The sequence below is a fragment of the Myxine glutinosa genome, chromosome 6, assembly GCF_964187855.1.
Source record: "Myxine glutinosa chromosome 6, kmMyxGlut1.1, whole genome shotgun sequence".
Classification (NCBI taxonomy): Eukaryota; Metazoa; Chordata; class Myxini; order Myxiniformes; family Myxinidae; genus Myxine; species Myxine glutinosa.
The window spans coordinates 154,765,649-154,780,871 of NC_136266.1; the positions used below are offsets into that span (position 1 = coordinate 154,765,649).

A 15,223-nucleotide genomic window follows, 5' to 3' on the forward strand; every position below is an offset into this window, starting at 1 on the left:
AGGCTTGACTTGGCATGAAGCTGGCTCTTGCTGTAGATGTCTTGTCTCCTCCGGATCTGTATAAGTTGGTTTTAATAAAAAGCTGCGTCATTTTTCAGGCTATTTGTGGACTTCTTTTCCAAACGAAGAGCTGCTTCTTCACACTCAACACCCTGCAAAAGGGGGAAGCGGCGTATCAAAGCTTCCAGAAACGTCTTGAAGAGGGAACAGGCTTTCATGACACATTGAACAAGCTAAACTTGAAGACCTTTGGTAAGATCAAGCAGAAAGTTGTGAAGGGCACAAACAAGGAGATCGTCCTGAGAGCTGACAGACAACTGTTTGCCACCATGATACTCATCGCCAAGACAAGGAACCTCGACATGCAACTTGTCCTTTGTCACCCACTAGGGCCGTTACCATGGTCTTTGGCAAACGTTGATGGGTCAATGAAAAAAACGAACAAAGCTGCACTTGCGAAACACATGGAAGGTCTTGTGGAACCAGCCGAGAGCGTTGACAAGCGAAGTGCAACAATAATTGATGCGATGGCTCTCATACAAAAGATGCATGGCGAGAACGACACGTTCGAAGAACTATCTGACCGCATCCTTGCTGCAGCGCTTCACGCTGGTCAAGGCAGTGAGCGCATCGATGTTGTCTTTGACACATACACAGAAGAATCCATCAAAGCAGCTGAGCGTGTGAACCGCGGTTCAAATGAAGGCATCAGTTTCAGCGAGATCAGACCCGCACACAAAATCATGAACTGGCGGCGTCTCCTTGCTTGCAGCCAGACAAAGGAGAAACTGGTTGTGTTTCTGGCGGAGTCGTGGAAACATGAAACAAATCGCGAAAAGCTAGGCAACAGAACACTGTATGTCACCTGTGGTGAAAAATGTGTGGTACTGACCCGCGATAGGTGGAAGTTGGTGCAAGCACTCAAATGTAGCCACGAGGAAGCAGACACGCATATGTTTCTCCACGCAAAGCACGCCGCTACCCACTACAAGACGATCATCTTAGTGGCAGATGACACCGACGTTCTGATCATCAGTCTTCATCTCAGCAGAACCATCGATAGTCAGCTCTTCATCAGACGAGGAACAAAGGTTCGAGTCAGAATGATCGACGTTGGAAAGTTGGCTGCGGTATTGGGGTCTGGAGTTTGCAGTGCATTGCCAGGGCTTCATGCATGGAGCGGGTGTGACACTGTGAGTGCTCTGGCTAGCCAAGGAAAGATAAAGGCTTTGAAGCTTGTGCAAGCGAATGAGCTGTATCTTCAAGCATTCACAGATCTGGGATCTTCGTGGAATGTACCAACAGACGTCTTCAATAGCATTCAGGCCTTCACGTGTCAGCTGTACGCCAAGAACACGAAGATCGTCGGTGTTAATTCGCTCCGTTATCACATGTTCTGTGCAAAGAAGGGCCAGATCGAATCTGGACAATTGCCGCCTTGTGAAGACTCCTTGATGCAGCATACGCTTAGGGCCAACTATCAGGCGGCTATCTGGCGACGCAGCCTTGAAAACCTACCAGACGTCCCAACACCATCAGCAGGACATGGTTGGGAACTCGATGATGGCGGTTCGCTCACAATCCGATGGATGGCGGGTCTACCAGCTCCAGATGTCGTCTTGAATCTCATCTCATGCACATGCAGAAGGACGTGTCGACCGTCAGATTGCTCCTGCATACTGAATGGGTTGAAGTGCACTGTTGTGTGTAAGCTGCAGGGATGCTCCAACATGGTGCAGGATGATGCTATCGTGGCTCAGGATGCCAATGACTCTGATGGCGACTCTGATGATTAACTTTGTGTGCACTGTATATTGTATAGCATATGTTGTTCTCTATTATAATGCAGGCCAAATTGCCTGAAAATCTTTATAGACAGATAAACGGTTTAGCAAAATGTATAATTTGGAAGATCATACCGGTGTTATTTGACTAAAACATGACATGTTCAATGATACCTCCGCTTGCTTATTAGGAATATACATCGTATGGTGTTAAAATCAGCTCCATACGTCTTTCCAAACTCTAGTAATGAATAATTAATATAATTGGCGGCCATTTTGAAATCCAAGATGGCCACCAAAGTGCAGATTTCCTATGTAACAATTTCCGCCTGCTTATTAGATATCGTATGGTGTTAAAATCCTCTCCGTACGACATTCCTAACTTGCGTTATCGTCAGAATAGATAATGCCAGCGGCGGCCTAAGTCATTTTATGCCTCTTTACATTTATTTGTTGTAAACTCGTGGTGGATGATATGTTTTAGTTTTTGAGTTATTTTTATAGACAGATAAACGGTGTAGCACAATGCATAATTTGGAAAACCATACCAGTGTTGTTTCACTAAAAAAAGTACAAGTCTAATAATAAAATATTGAAAAATATATGATTTTTTTTCGATAATTGATTTTTATAATAATTAATCTAAAACAAAATGCTTCATATTATTTTTTATTTAGACGGTACACATCGGACGTATATTTAGTCGTCAACCGCACATCGATAGCTAGTATAGAAGTCCAGATACACGTGCAACAATGTACCCCACCAAATGGGCATTTTCGAGCTGGGTGGTTTCAAAGATGGCGTCCATCCGGGCACTAAGCTACCGTTCTCAGATGTCCATCACACCTTTTCTGACACTTGAGACATTGGTCTAATGGAAAATCATAATGAGAATTACTCCCCCCCCCCCCCCCCCCGGAGCATTACTTTTGGTCTGGCTCAAGGACTACTTTTGTTACTTGGTGTCCGGGCCTGAGCTCGTGCTTCTGCAGTGCGGTGACGGTTTGCCTCGTGTCTTGCATCACACTCTTCCTCAGTCGCGTTTACTCGCAGTTGTTGTTGCCGATGAGCCTGTTCATTAAACCTGGTCGATCGCTCATCTTGTGTCTCATTTACTCGCTGTTGTTGTTGCCGATGAGCCTGTTCATTAAGCCTGGTTGATCGCTCATCTTGCGTCTCATTTACTCGCTGTTGTTGTTGCCGATGAGCCTGTTCATTAAGCCTGGTTGATCGCTCATCTTGTGTCTCATTTACTCGCTGTTGTTGTTTCCGATGAGCCTGTTCATTAAGCCTGGTTGATCGCTCATCTTGCGTCTCATTTACTCGCTGTTGTTGTTGCCGATGAGCCTGTTCATTAAGCCTGGTTGATCGCTCATCTTGTGTCTCATTTACTCACTGTTGTTGTTGCCGATGAGCCTGTTCATTAAGCCTGGTCGATCGCTCATCTTGTGTCTCATTTACTCGCTGTTGTTGTTGCCGATGAGCCTGTTCATTAAGCCTGGTCGATCGCTCATCTTGTGTCTCATTTACTCGCTGTTGTTGTTTCCGATGAGCCTGTTCATTAAGCCTAGTTGATCGCTCATCTTGTGTCTCATTTACTCGCTGTTGTTGTTGCCGATGAGCCTGTTCATTAAGCCTGGTTGATCGCTCATCTTGTGTCTCATTTACTCGCTGTTGTTGTTGCCGATGAGCCTGTTCATTGAGCCTGGTCGATCGCTCATCTTGTGTCTCATTTGCTCGCTGATGTTGTTGCCGATGAGCCTGTTCATTGAGCCTGGTTGATCGCTCATCTTGTGTCTCATTTACTCGCTGTTGTTGTTTCCGATGAGCCTGTTCATTGAGCCTGGTTGATCGCTCATCTTGTGTCTCATTTACTCGCTGTTGTTGCCGATGAGCCTGTTCATTAAACCTGGTTGATCGCTCATCTTGTCTCATTTACTCGCTGTTGTTGTTGCCGATGAGCCTGTTCATTAAGCCTGGTCGATCGCTCATCTTGTGTCATTTACTCGCTGTTGTTGCCGATGAGCCTGTTCATTGAGCCTGGTTGATCGCTCATCTTGTGTCTCATTTACTCGCTGTTGTTGTTACCGATGAGCCTGTTCATGGAACCTGGTTGATCGCTCATCTTGTGTCTCATTTACTCGCTGTTGTTTCCGATGAGCCTGTTCATTAAACCTGGTCGATCGCCTATCTTGTGTCTCATTTACTCGCTGTTGTTGTTGCCGATGAGCCTGTTCATTGAGCCTGGTTGATCGCTCATCTTGTGTCTCATTTACTCGCTGTTGTTGTTGCCGATGAGCCTGTTCATTAAGCCTGGTCGATCGCTCATCTTGTCTCGTTTACTCGGTTGTTTCCGATGAGCCTGTTCATTAAGCCTGGTCGATCGCTCATCTTGTGTCTCATTTACTCGCTGTTGTTGTTGCCGATAAGCCTGTTCATTGAGCCTGGTTGATCGCTCATCTTGTGTCTCATTTACTCGCTGTTGTTGTTACCGATGAGCCTGTTCATTAAACCTGGTTGATCGCTCATCTTGTCTCATTTACTCGCTGTTGTTTCCGATGAGCCTGTTCATTAAACCTGGTTGATCGCCTATCTTGTGTCTCATTTGCTCGCTGTTGTTGTTGCCGATGAGCCTGTTCATTGAGCCTGGTTGATCGCTCATCTTGTCTCATTTACTCGCTGTTGTTGTTGCCGATGAGCCTGTTCATTAAGCCTGGTTGATCGCTCATCTTGTGTCTCATTTACTCGCTGTTGTTGTTACCGATGAGCCTGTTCATTAAGCCTGGTCGATCGCTCATCTTGTGTCTCGTTTACTCGCTGTTGTTGTTGCCGATGAGCCTGTTCCTTAAGCCTGGTTGATCGCTCATCTTGTGTCTCGTTTACTCGCTGTTGTTGTTTCCGATGAGCCTGTTCATTGAGCCTGGTTGATCGCTCATCTTGTGTCTCATTTACTCACTGTTGTTGTTGCCGATGAGCCTGTTCATTAAGCCTGGGTGATCGCTCATCTTGTGTCTCATTTACTCGCTGTTGCCGATGAGCCTGTTCATTGAGCCTGGTGGATCGCCTATCTTGTGTCTCGTTTACTCGCTGTTGTTGTTGCCGATGAGCCTGTTCATTAAGCCTGGTTGATCGCTCATCTTGTGTCTCGTTTACTCGCTGTTGTTTTTTCCGATGAGCCTGTTCATTGAGCCTGGTTGATCGCTCATCTTGTGTCTCATTTACTCACTGTTGTTGTTGCCGATGAGCCTGTTCATTAAGCCTGGTTGATCGCTCATCTTGTGTCTCATTTACTCGCTGTTGTTGTTGCCGATGAGCCTGGTTGCTGATGAGCCTGTTGCCGATGAGCCATCGGCAACTCGCTGTTGCCGATGAGCCGAACAGCCGATGAGCTGTTTATAACACTAAGTGAAGAAATTTGGAGGAATCCCGACATGCATGAGGTAGGTTTTACTTACAGAACTGAGCCAAGATCTACTGTACTCTAGGTACCCCATAAGTGTTGGGTTAATAACATGACCCTTCCTGGCGCTAACGTGGCGTTTTCCGTAGTGAACTTTTAAAACTCGCTCCTTCTGTTTAACATGAAACTGAAAGGGAGGAAGCCCGGGGTGTGCTCATTTACCAAGCAGCTAGCTTGCGCTTGCCAAGCCAGCCGTTCCTTAACGGTTTTGAATGGAATGCTTGCTCAAATGCTTAAACCACTTGGCGACCTCTCCACAAGAAGCTTGGTAAATGAACACACACCCAATGTTCTTGAGACCGGACCATAGATCAACTGTAATCTATGTACCCCAAAGAGGAATGACCCTTTCTGCCCCTCCCGTAGTTAGCGGGTGTACTAGTTGTAAAAACATAGGGAAAAACAACCGAGGTCAATCACATACTGGGGGATAACTAATCTTAACCCCTATCTAATTACCATAGCTTCACCCCTCGTGTGAAGACACGTAAACAACTTAAGCTCCAGTTTCCCTGCTTAAACACATCGAGATGTCTCATAAGCGTCAACGGTCCATGCTATCCCTATACAATCCTGCTTCCACTATGGTATTCCATCCTCTACCCCCACAAACGTAACAGGTCCTCCAATTCTGCTACGTTTTCATTGAGGTTCCTAACTTAGGGAATAGTTATGCACTTCAAATAACGCCTTTAAATGAATTAATAATAAATACACCATTCCTTTCATGCTGTGAGACGCATATAAGAAGTGCCGAAGGAGTTCCATTGTCTACAAGGAGTACAGTCCTGGATAGATCGCCATGTCGACGCAGGATACTCAAATGGCTTATTACCCCAGTAAGCTAGTATAGTACTCATTTTTCCAACCTCAGAAGGATGACAGGCTGAGTCAACCCATCTGGTGTTATTTCAACAGAATGATAGGTGCTCAAACTCAAGTCCCTAAGATCTTAAACAGCCACCTTAACCCACAAGCTAACCCCATGCTAATTTGCATGGTTTAATTGTTTATTTTTAGTTTTCATCCTTGCATAATTTTCCAGACATGGTACATACCATATTACGTTAAGGACACCATTCTTCCTCCTTTTCTTCAAATAATTTAGTTCTGTACTTTGTGTTTTCCTCCTTTGGGGCACTTATGTTGGGTGGAAGTACCGGCATTCCTCTATTTACACACATTCATTTTACGCATTTTCGGTTTAACACCATGGAAAAATGAAGGAACACTTTTTGATTGATGCCTGCGATATTCGGTTTAACGCCTTTTAACACCTTTAATATTTACATTTAAATTAATGGGAAAAACCACATTCGGCTTATGCCTTTTCAATTTACACCCTGCTTTCCAGGAACGCATCCTGGACTTAAATAGAGGAATACCTACCTGCACCATGTTAGCCACAGCTTGAAGAACAGTCACAGGCTTCATTCTGCTTTAAAAAACATTTAAAATTTATTATTTAAAAAAAACAAAAAACACGCACAATTCAATGTCGTAGACAAAACAAGCTTTGGAGGGTGAGTGGGTATTTTCCAGTGCATCACAGAACGTGGCAGGGCCGAGGGAGTGAAGTGGGTGGCGGTGTCAAAAAGAGTCAATTATTTTGTGTACGACCCCTAGATGACCATGATCTGCCTATAATGTATTTGCATTAGTCTTGAACTAAAATAAGTTAGGATTGGAGGGGAAACAGGATGCTGGCAAAGAGTTCCAAAGTGAGGCAGTGTGAGGAAAGAAACGAGAAGAGTACCTCATTGTCATGGTTTTAATCACCAAAGCTATCTGAAACAAACACGACCGACCGCCATGTTGTTGATCTCGGAATTAACTTGCATTCTCGGCTCTCGCTTTCACGATGATAAATATGCACACCAGGTGTCAGACTATTTGATCAGCTGATGTGGATTAGAATAACGACAATAACCCAGAGTAACGAGCTTTATTCAGATTTATGAAAATATATTACATTTTAATATGAGAATTGAAAAAAAGGACATTCAAAGAGAGAGAAAAAACAAAACAATCATTCAAAGAAAAAATGAACTCTGCATTAAATTTAAAAGTCTGAGTCCTCAGAAAAAACATCTTTAGGGAAGGCACGAAGGGCTAAATCGATAATTTCAGCATCATTGAAGGCATCAACGATACTTTCATTATTGATGGCATCAGCGACAATTTCAACATCGATAATTTCAGCCTCGGCACCTGTAATGGTATGATAAGCGGAAAAAAAATATTTAAAAAATTCTTTTTTTGTATACATAATCGAGGCTCGTGAAAGAGCTAACATTTATCACACAAACAAATCAAACAGACAAACAAACAAAGTGTATAAAAAGGGGAGGGGTAGACAAGATGGGGAGAGAAGGGGAAGCACATAAACACAACATTTGTGAGGGACATCGGGAATGTGTGGGAGGGAGAGGGCTTGGGGGGAGGCGGCGTGGGAAGGGGGGGGGGGGGTGGAAGAAGTATAAACACAAGGACACCAAGGACTTTCAGGAAAGAAGTTGGTATTTCAAAAAAGAGGATTTGGGGTGACATTAGCGGGGGTAGAAGAGATCAAGGTTTTGGATGGGGGAAGATAAGAGATGGTGGTGAACAGCTGTTTTAAAGACCTGGAGGGAGGGGTGGGATTGAATGGAGTGGGGGAGTTTGTTCCAGAGGTGGGAGAAAAGAGGAATGAAAGAGTGAAGGTGAGCAGAGAGTCTTGATTTTGGCAGTTTAACCATAAGAGGGTTGCAGGCAGATCTTGTGCGACCTTTAGGAATATTTGGGGGACAGAGCCCAGAGAGAGCTGGAGGAGCAAGGCCGGAGAGGAGTCGGTAGAAGACAGAAAGACCACCAACCTGCCTGCGGTGAGTAAGTGAAAGGCCCTCGGAGGTAGCTTCATCACGGGAGATTCCAATGATTCTGAACGCTTTGGTTTCAACAGCGTGAAGATGAGCTAGGTGTGAGGCAGGAGCACCAGCCCAGAGGGGAGAGCAGTATTCCATTGAGCTGCCGATGAAAGCCTTGTATGTGGTGAAAGTGAAATTAATAACTTTTAATGAAAAATTGTGTATTTCTCTCTCCATATATTGCACAATTTCTGGTGAAATTAATACCATATATTGCACAATTCCCCCTTCCTCACCACTCCTCTCTCCCATTGTGTATGCAGGTGTCATGTCAAGTGTGGTGTCACCACACCGGGCACCAAAGGTGCTCAGTGATGTCACGTGCCGAAGGATACAATTTAAGAAAAGGGGGTACACGTTACTCAGTTTTTACTGCGTTTGCTTTCTTGTTCGTTAATAAGTCTGGGTGACATCTCAGGCACTTTTTGAGCTGTGAAGCTGATATTTGGATACAATGGTGACCAAGTGCTTTGGCAAGTTCACACAAACTTCAGGCACATCCATTATTAAGATTGGCAGAGACAAAATTATCAACTTTTGTAATTACCTTTCATGCATGCGTCCCTACTCTTGCGCCCGCCATCTCTGTCAGCACTGTATTTCAGCCACGATTTGATTATGTCCTCACACTGAGCTTCAGTAACTGAAGCTTTGCTTGCTGCAACTGAGGAAAAAATTGAAATACTTAAGTTTACACACATAAACTTGTACAGGAGAATAAACCTGTATTTTAGAATAATTATAAAATAGATGAAAAACAAACGGTTTGAAGCGTACCAGTGCCTTTTCAGTTGCATTGTCTGCCAGCATTTCCTCTGCCATTCGAACGTCCTCCATCGTTTTCAAGGGAAAATCGAACTTGTCCATGATGGACCATTTGACCTCCTGTGTCTGCGGTCGCTCAAGTACGGTTTTGAGCATTGCCGTTTGTCGTTTCATGTGTTGTTTTATTTCTTCAAGTATTGTGAATATTCTCTTGTGCTCGTCTATAAAAAAAGAAAATAATTTTGTGTCAAAAAGGAAAAGCAATGACTTATTGCACCTTAAATACTTACATGCATGAAGTTGCGTGTCAACCTTGTGTAGGAAATATAACCTTTACTATGCATTTATGCACAATAGGGTGGTCCTTATTTGGGGTAAAAAAAAAATTCACAAAAGTTTAAGGTCTGATCAAGCCAAGAGGCCCCATTTGCCACAAAAACACTGTGTAAAATCTTCAATGAAAAATATCAATATTTAGAGGTCGCCCAAGGCCCTTGAAGTTTTACCATGTACGTGTATAGGGGAAGCTGCACAGAACAACAGTTTATCGTTCATATTGGTTCACAAGTTATCAAGTGACCACTATATTCGTCATGTGTGTGTGTCTGTCTGTGTGTGTCTGTCTGTCTGTCTGCAGCATAACTACCCGGTGATATCATCCGATCTTGATGAAACTTGGGTGGGAGGTTGATATCATGATCTAGTTGTGTCCTGCCTAGAGTGGGAGTATTGCGTCCATTGTGGGCGGAGCCACGCCCGAAAAAGATGTCTTTTTGGGGGGTAATCGATTTCAAGCTACATCTTCTCCGAGGGAGTTGGCGGAGTCTGACAGGGGTTTCGGTATTTGGTTAGGCCAATGTCATGTGTCTAGCCCCACTGAGCTCGATTTTTCATTTTCGCCCCAAGGTCAAGGTCACATGGTCACGAAATTTATAGAAAAGTCGATTTTTGATGGTTTTATTACATTGTTCGCTTCCTGATAGGGTGAAATGTCGTACATGATCTTATATTATCACATACATAATGAAATACAAGTTTTCCAACAAATTTCAGAATCCTCGACCTTTGACCTTTGAAGGTCACAAAGGTCAAAGTTTCAAAGTTGTCGGAATCGAACCAAATTTTCGGTATTGTGTAGCTAACTAACCTCATAACTGATTATACATTATTTTCTATCTCATTTCAAGGTCAGTAACCTTCGTTTTGACATTTCAAGGTCACAAAAGTCAAATTTGCAAAGTTATCGGAATCGAACCAAATTTTCGGTATTGTGTAGCTAACTAGTCTCATAACAGATAATACATTCCTATTTATATATTTTCAGTCGGTTTTGACCTTTGTCATTGAATACCGCTCGCTCATGAACCATCGTCGTCTCCTGACTTGTCTTTCCTATTTTTAATGAAGATAAGCCATACTAATACCAAGTGAAAGCATTAAGTGTTGCAAATTAAATTCTGTACATTTTTGATACACTCAATTCTAGATTAACTGTATCCAAAGATATGCGTTGCATGTTCAAGAATCCTCTGCACACTCATCCTGGGTCCCCGGTGGATGTTATCTGTTTAAAACAGGACAAACTGTTTTTTGCTTTTGCAACAGGACCCTATCAACTTTATCCATACATCCATGGCGTCCCTTTTCCCGCTGCACCATGAGTAACTGCTCATCTTCTTCAATCGTCATCACGCTCGGGGCTTGTGCATGCGTAATGTCAAACAAGTCATCAAAACAGTCTTTGAAATCTTCCTCATTCTTTTCCTGAGTGGCTCCCTCGAAGCATGCTTCTTCAGACCCTGCCATCGGAGAAACAGGGATTCCAGCTTCTTGATCGAGTCTTGCTTGTGTCGAACTGGAATATTCGCCTTTTGCCAAAATGTGAGGATTTTCTCAATTGTTAGTGTTGCTGCCCTTCTGACAGGATGCTTGTTTTCACAGTGGAAAAACAGGGAGTATCCCAGAGCTTGTCTGTTGGATGGAAGTTTAGACCCTCTGATGTCCTTAATGTACAAATCTAGAAGGTACACTTTCACGTGATTTATAGTAGCAACTGCCATCATTTGATGTCACAAAATAATCTGTGGAAAAAGAAGTATTTGAACAAGACAAATAAGAAAGATGGGAACGAAAAACTGTTGCAATGGGTAATGTTGCACTATCTGTGTATGTCATATACTCATCAAAACTTGGTATAGTAAAAGCATAATTCAACAAAAAAAAACCCTAATACATCAAATAATCTGTCAAACATATGTTATGTTACTTGACATACACAAATAGTGCAACATTACCGTTGCACTGTACAGCTTCCCCCTATACATGTATTATACACGTAGTCGTACATGGTAAAGCTTTCAAGGCCTTGGGCAACCTCTAAATATTGATTTTTTGCAAAAATATTTTAGTGTTTTTGTGGCAAATGGGTCAGACCTTAAACTTTTAAAAGTAAAAAAAAAAAAAGGATCACCCTAATGCACAAGTAATCTTTTTCTACAGGTAAACACTCAAACATACAAAATCAATCACATTAAAGCCATTTTGTTTAGATCCCAACTGGTAAAAATCACCAAAAACAACATTATTTTAATGTAATTATCCGAGCTACAAGAAAAGTAAAATGTACATGAACACACAGACTCCTCAAGCAAACACAAACCAGACATATTTGAAAGGCTGCCCTGCACTGGATCACAGGTTGTCACGCTTGCTGGACTTGACAAATTGATTCCATCCGCAGTGAAGCTTGTGTTCCGGCCACGCAACTTCTCTCAGCTGTGTTAAAATGACACGATACGTGAAGAGCCTAACACGGACGTTGCGTTGCTGCAAAAAGAGATTATTTTCTTTCACACAAATATGAACTGTTACCAGTAACAAATGACAATTGTCCTGATCCAAATTATTCCATAAAATAATTTCGGTCACATTTTTATGTTCATAATTTGTTTTCAGCATTTTAATTGCTTACCCTTTCCAGATGCGACTGACATTCCATCATTGGTTGAGAACAGTGATGGAAAGGCAGGTAATGATTTTTGTGGAGGAGTTCTAACAGCCTTTTGAGGTTTCATTGATTTCATAGGCCGCCTGTAATCATCAGCGTCCGACACATACCCTGCTGGAAACCAATTCAAACGTTGGACAATTAAATAACATAACATCTTATCATAAATGTATACATTATAGAAAATATTATCATGCATGACAATAAAGCCTACAAAGATCTGCAACAGTGTAGTATGTACGTACGTGTAAAAAAAATCACACACAGACACACATTTTTAAATTGTAATTTAGATTTTTAGTATCCATAAAACATATTGATTTGTTAGTGTATTAACTTACTTCCTTTTTCGGTCGTTGTCTGTATATTTCATCTCTGTATACAGTACAGCCTTTTAGAATTTCAATCTTCCTCTTCTGTAAGTTTCTGAAATTAAACAAATGGAAAGTTTGCACAAGCAACAAAAACAAAAAAAAACAAAAAAACAAGGCATTACAGAAACAAGAAAGTAATCAAGTGTTTGACAAGTTGTTAGAAAACCATCTGACCAAATGAAATGATATAACCAAACAAAATTAAACAATACCCAAAAGATGCAGTCCAACTGAAAAAAATAGTCCTCTAGTATATTATTGTCATGTCCCCAGGGTCAAGACCCCAAGAGGATGAATGACCGAAACGAGCTTAACTCCGAGGCGTATACCCAACTTGGCGGTAATGACACATTCAGGAAGGTTCTTACCTGATCGGGATCACACGCAGGGGTTAATCAGGGAGGCTCCCAGGGGGTCTGCAGTGGTCTGAACTACAACGTCAACCGTCCACTCACTCACAACCGTCATAATGACCCACTCAGGGCCATTTTATTGGTTCATGAGTTATCAAGTGACCACTACATTCGTCATGTGTGTGCGTCTGTCTGTGTGTCTGTCTGTCCGCAGCATAACTACCCGATGATATCATCCGATCTTGATGAAACTTGGGTGGGAGGATGAAATCATGATCTAGTTGTGTCCTGCCTAGAGTGGACGTATTGCGCCCATTGTGGGCGGAGCCACGCCCAAAAAAGATGTATTTTTAGGCGGTAATCGATTTCAAGCTACATCTTCTCCGAGGGGTTTGGTGGAATCTGACAGGGGTTTCGATATTTGGTTAGGCCAATGTCATGTGTCTAGCCCCACGGAGTTCGATTTTTCATTTATTTATTTTTCATTTTTTTCCTCTTTTTTTTTTCATTTCATTTTTCACCGAATTTTCGGTATTGTGTAGCTAACTAACCCCACAACTGATTATACATTATTTTCTATCTCATTTCAAGGTCAGTAACCTTCTTTTTGACATTTCCAAGGCCTGGCCTGTCCGGGCCTGTTTCGGTTATAGTCTGTCCTTTGTCATTGAATACCGCTCACTCGTGAACCATCGTCGTCTCCTGACTTGTTTTTATTATGTTTACACTAGGGAGCACTTATTTTTAAATGAGCACAGGGTGGACTAGAACAGTACGCAGTATAGAGCATACCTACACCTGGTTGACCATATCACTCAATGGTGAAGAATCACTTAAAAAATTCTACTAGCTGCATCCGGATCCGGATCTTCAACAAAATCGAATCTATTTGTCCTTGTCAGACACCAAACCGGTCCATGAAGTTTCGTCCAATTCCGTCCACAACTTTTTGAGTTATCCTGCTATGTATCGTTTTTGGCCCTATCTATGTTTGGCCCTAATAGTGAAGAATCACTTAAAAAATTAAATAATTTTCATATCTCCCGCGATGAAGCTAACTCCGAGGGCCTTTCACTCACTCACCGCAGGCAGGTTGGTGGTCTTTCTGTCTTCGACTGGCTCCTCTCCGGCCTTGCTCCCCCAGGTCTGTCCCCCAAATATTCCTACGGGTCGCACAAGATCTGCCAGCAACCCTCTTCTGGTGAAATTGCCAAAATCAAGACTGTCGATTCACCTCCACTCTTTCAATTCCTCTTTTCTGCCGCCTCTGGAACAAAGTCCTTCACTCGCTTCCATCCCTCGCCTCCTTCCAGGTCTTTAAAACAGTTGTTCACCACCATCTCTTATCTTCTCCCATCCAAAACCTTGATTTTTTTTCTACCCCCGTTAATTCACCCCAGATCCACTTTTTTGAAATACCGACTTCTTTCCTGGAAGTCCTAGCAGTGTCCATGTGATGTGTTTTATACCTCTCCCACTACCCACTTCCCTTCCTATGCCTCCTCCCCCCAAGCCCTCTCCCTCCCACAGATCTGCCGATGTCCCTGCTCTCAAATGTTGTACTTGTGTACAACTGATATTTTGTTTACAAACGGACAAACAGACAGACAAACAGATAGGGGTGAAAACAACCTCCATCCACATTTGGTGGTGGAGGTAACAAATTTTTTAATCATAAGGACGGACAGACAGACAAGACCCAATCCTTGGCCCCCTCTCCTCCCCCACCACCCCTGTTTCGGACCAAGTCCGACGGGGGTTAATAAAGTCAATAATAATAGAGATTTTAGTATCAGGAAGATAAGTCCCACGGATGTGGGGTCAGAGGTCATACGATCATGCACGGCGACTCGGTAACAAGTTACCACGTGTTGCTTTTGAACAAAATGTGTTGCCACAAAATGTTCCAGTCTCGCTCGGACACACGTTACAAAGTGTGATTATTAAATGGATGATCAAATGTCTAGTTGTAGTTACAACATTAATGTTTAGGGAGCAGCAAGAACTCGTGTATATTAACCAGGCCTAACGAAAGTCAAAGGCCTCATTGTCATTTGTTTCCCGAGCAAACGCGTGTACCTGCATAGTAATTGTACTATACCCGTGAAGCAGGTGATAATAAAGGATTATCAGACAGACTTTAACAATCTTGCAGAAGAAAATGAAAATAACTCCGCCGGATAATGTTGTGGATTTTCGGATAACGCGAGTGGACTTTACCTTCGTGTAACGGAGCAAACAATCCAAAACAAACGATTGTTGTCTTCTTCGTCTCTTTTCTTCTTCTTCTTCTTCTTCTTCATATTTTGGGTTAATGTCGTTTTCAGAGCCGCGAGGCTCTATATACGCCATGCATAAACACCTCGGCTAAGGGGAAAAAGATATACTGGGGATTTTACATTGTTAAAATTTTATATTGTGAAAACCCCGTTTGTTTTGTAAATTTTAAAACCGATTTACAGAGTTCAGGGTGTTTCTGGATCAGTCTGCAAAGTGTTTCCGGTACGCCTGACCACTACACTACACTACACGTGATGAACCCGATTTCTCGGGTGGAGCGTAAAAGGCGCG

General features: G+C 42.7%; 1 long non-coding RNA gene across 4 annotated transcripts; it reads right to left on the reverse strand.

Moving 5' to 3' along the window:
- Positions 1-7,177: 7,177 nt before the first annotated feature.
- LOC137428908 (uncharacterized) lies at positions 7,178-14,953 on the reverse strand. 4 transcript variants are annotated; one of them, XR_013623893.1, is made up of 7 exons: positions 14,873-14,953; positions 12,267-12,351; positions 11,890-12,039; positions 11,578-11,744; positions 8,931-9,139; positions 8,701-8,817; positions 7,178-7,458 (listed from the first exon to the last, which is right to left on the reverse strand). It is a non-coding gene; the product is annotated as an uncharacterized LOC137428908 (long non-coding RNA). The 4 variants fall into 4 exon arrangements; XR_013623895.1 differs by having other exon boundaries at positions 11,578-11,693; positions 14,873-14,938; XR_013623894.1 differs by lacking the exon at positions 7,178-7,458 and adding an exon at positions 8,107-8,253.
- Positions 14,954-15,223: the final 270 nt, after the last annotated feature.